Consider the following 4,184-nt stretch of genomic DNA (forward strand, 5'->3'; position numbering starts at 1 on the left):
AACCACTGTGGAGTCAGGTCGTTGCTCTCTCTGAACCGTCTCCTAAAATCACCGCTTTTCCCTCTTTCCACCCCTAACTCTCAGGGGAACCCCTCATCGCCATCCATTTTGGCCAGTCTGCCTGGCATCCCCTCAATCCATGATCCTTCCTGAAGCACAGAGCTTTCATACCTTGCTCAAGTATTCAGCACAGGAAAGTTCTTTGCTCCTGGGTGTGGAGCCCATGAGCACCCGGCTGAGCGTTGAGCCCACCTCCATGGCACCATTCTCTCTTGGGTCCCAGATAAACCAAGTGCTCCCATCCGCCACCTGACCCCACTTTTCTGCCCTGCCCTTTGCTCAAGCCATTTGCACTCCAAGTGACCTGTCCTCCAGGCCCAGCCTGCATCAGACACGGCCTTTCCCAGACCCAACCCACAACAGACACACTCTCTCCAAATCTACAGCATAGGAGGCCTGGAAGCCAGGTCTGGCTGCTCCATCCAGGGGTCTCTGCCAGGCAGATGCTTGACCCTCCTGGGGGGCCTCATTGGCCCCTCCTGCTCTAGTCTTCCTAGCACGGCTGTGGTCTCAGAGTCCTCCACACCCAAATCACCTCCAAGAATCAAAATTGAAATTGGTTGGGGAAGAAACAGGTGGCATGCTTCTGAGGGAAGGAACCCGTCCCTCTAATTCCTAAATGTGTAGTCAACCCTGCCCGAGGGCTCCTGGAGAGAGGGAGGAGGGACACAGGGTCTCTTCTTGTATCCAAAGGCCCTGAGTCCAAATACAGTCTCACTGGGAGCTGGGACTTCAGTGCGGGACTGGGGGGTACCATTCAGTCCACAAGGTCCACAGCATGTAGGGAGGGTGAGGTTGGGGAGCAGGCAGAGGCTTGGCCCCAGGCTGCAAAGTTTCTCAGCCTGTCTGGGAGGGGTACGGCTTTAAACAAAGAAGTCCAATCAAAAGCCCTGGCTGCTGGCACAGATCACCACACCAGAGACACAACACGCCACCTTGCCATGGTGTCTGCCACTGAAAACGACCCGAGCCAGGCCCTAACCCACCTGCCTGGGTTTTTCACCCATGGGCTGTCTTCAGGGCCATAACCTCTTGGGACAGATAATGAATGTTCATTGATTTTTAGTGGTATGTGAAAAGAAACACATCGTAAGTATTAAATAATGTATTTAAAGTTATCTATGGTTGAAGTATGTATTACAATGTTCATTTACATATGATCTTTAAAAATATTCCTATGATTTCCTCATTTGGCAAGCATTGTATGCACTTTACTCTGCTTTCAAAGTAAATGTAAGAAAAATCCATGACTCATCAGTACTTTTGAAGCAAACAGCTATATTCTATTTATTTAAGGACTGAGTGTATGTTAAAAAATCAAATTACTTGCATGTAATATGTCTCCAAATGACTTTTATGATCCAAAGTTTAGAATATTTTTATTCAGATGTTTAAATATCTGCTTCTCTAGAGATCATATTTTGTTCCCAAATGATGCGAGGGACTTAGAGACATGTCTGAAGCTCTTTGCAAACAGCACATTGATGGTGTGACAGCTTATATTCACAACCAGCAAAAAGCAAAACGGCTACGACTACCATTCTATTTCCCTTTTTGTCCATTGGATGTGAGGGACGTCTTGACATGTTATGGAGGCATCTTGCTAAATGATTGACGTGTTATGTAGGCATCTTATTAAATGATTGACATGTTGTGTAGGCATCTTGCTAAGTGACTGACATATTACATAGGCATCTTGTTAAATGGATGCAACTTAGAGACATCCTGAGATTTACTTGCAGAACTGCTGCAATTCTTTTTAGTACTTGCCGACTTTCCTTACCTTCCTCATAGACACTGTCAATTTGCATAGAATAATATATGACTATGAGGAATAAAAATACAATTCTAAGGTCCCCAACTAACTGAAATGACCCCACCTTGGCCAAAGGGACCACTAAGAAACCTTGAAAACTGAGTTCCCAGCCATGACAGGGGGAAGTCAGATATGCTTCCTGATCCCCTCTCTCACTAAGCACCATTAGGCTTTCTTCCCTGAGGGCTACACAGAATACAGCCCCTTCAAAGGAAACCACGCTGATTTCCACCAACCTGATGTCACCCCTGTCTTTTATGGTGTGGGCACAAACACTGACCAGCACTCCTTCCTGATGCAAGAGCACTGACTGCAGACTGCAGCTCCGCCCGGCCACACAGGAAGCACAGTGAGGGTTTTTGCATCCTCTGCTTCACATTTACCCTCCACACTGCCCTAGGAGAGGTTCTCCACAAGGGATCTGCCCCTGCAGCAGACTGCTGCCTGGATATCCAGGAGCTTCCATACATCCTCTGAAATCTAGGCAGGAGCTCCCAAGCCTCAACTCTCAGCCTCTGCGCACCCACAGGCTTAACACCACGTGGAAGCTGCCAAGGCTTACAGCTTGCACCTTCTGGAGCAGCTGCCTGAGATGTATCTGGGGCCTTTTTAGCCACGGCTGGAGCTGCAGCAGCTGGGACACAAGGAACAGTGTCCCAAGGCTCGGCAGGTTGGCGGGGTCCTGGGCCTGGCCCTCAAAATCATTCTTCCCTCCTAGATCTCTGTGTCTGTGAGGAGAGGAGCTGCACCTAAGTTCTCTGAAATGCCTTTGAGGCATTTTCTCCATTGTCTTGGCTATTAACATTTGGCTCTTGTTTACTTATCCAAATTTCTGCAAGCCAGCTTGAATTCCTTCCCAGAAAATGGGTTTTTCTTTTCTACCACATGGCAGGGCTGCAAATTTTCCAAAATTTTATGCTTTGCTTTCCCTTTAAATTTCAGTTCCAATTTCAGATCATTTCTTTATTTATGCAAATGAGCATAGGCTTTTAGAAGCAGCCAGGCCAAATCTTGAACACTTTGCTGTTTAGAAATTTCTTCTGCCAGATATCCTAAATCATCTCTCTCAAGTTCAAAATTCCACAGATCCCTGGAGCAGGCGCACAATGCCTCCAGCCTCTTTGCTAAAGCATAGCAAGAGTGACCTTTACTCCAGTTCCCAACAAGTTCCTCATCTCCATCTGAGCCCTCCTCAGCCTGGACTTCATTTTCCATATGACTATCAGCATGTTGATCACAACAATTTAACAAGTCTCCAGGAAGTTCCACAAACTTTCCCTCATCTTCCTGTTTTCTTCCGAGCCCTCCACACTCTTACAACCTCGGCCCTTAATCCAGTTCCAAAGCAGCTTCCACATTCCAGGGATCTTTATAGCAATGCCGCACAGTACCAATTTTCTGTCTCATTACATTCTCTCATTGCTATAAAGAACTACCTTATAAGGGTCACTTATAAGGAAAGGAGGTTTAATTGGCTCATAAATTCACAGGCTATACAGGCTTCTGCCTCTGAGGAGGCCTCAGGAAACTTACAATTAGGGCGGAAGGCAAAGGGGAAGCTGGCATTACTTATGTGGCCAGAGCAAGAGACAAGAGGGAGCAAAGGGTGAGGTGCTACACACCTTTAAATAACCAGATCTTTTAAGTAACTGGTGAGAACTCACTCATTATCATGAGAACAGCAAGGGGCAAATCTGCCCCCATGATCCAGTCACCTCCCACCAGGCCCCTCCTCCCACACTGGGGATTACAATTCAACATGAGATTTGGCCGGGACACAAATCCAGACCATATCACACACCTTGCTCCTCTAACACGTGGACAAAAACATCAGTCCCTTTCAGAACTTCTGAAGGTTCACAAAACACCCTGGGGAAACGTGTGCCTATTTAATTTTTGTTAGAGTTTAACTCTGATGTTGAAATGCAGGCATTTTGACTGTGAGGTGAGGGAACACTTGCAAATTTTCTCAGTCTGGTCCATGTGCTCTGGGACATTCAAAATCTCCCAGGCGTCTCCACCAAGAGACCCAGCCCCACAGGATCCTCTGCTAACAGTAGAGGATTATCCCTCCCCTCTGCAAGAGCAGCAGTGAATCACCTCTCAGCTTCAGGGTCAAGCCATTTTCACCATGACTACCTGCCAGAGCCTAAGGGTCCCAGCAGGACGTCCCAGATCCTGACCTGGCCCAGGACCTGCAGCCCCTGCCCAGACATGCCTCTCAAGGGCTGCTCCAATCACAGCCACCCCTCAGCTCCTACTAAGGTTCAGTTTCAATTTTGCAATTTCTCTCATATGCCCATCCTCC

This window comes from Macaca thibetana, chromosome 4 (genome assembly GCF_024542745.1).
Source record: "Macaca thibetana thibetana isolate TM-01 chromosome 4, ASM2454274v1, whole genome shotgun sequence".
In the NCBI taxonomy this organism is placed as follows: domain Eukaryota; kingdom Metazoa; phylum Chordata; class Mammalia; order Primates; family Cercopithecidae; genus Macaca; species Macaca thibetana.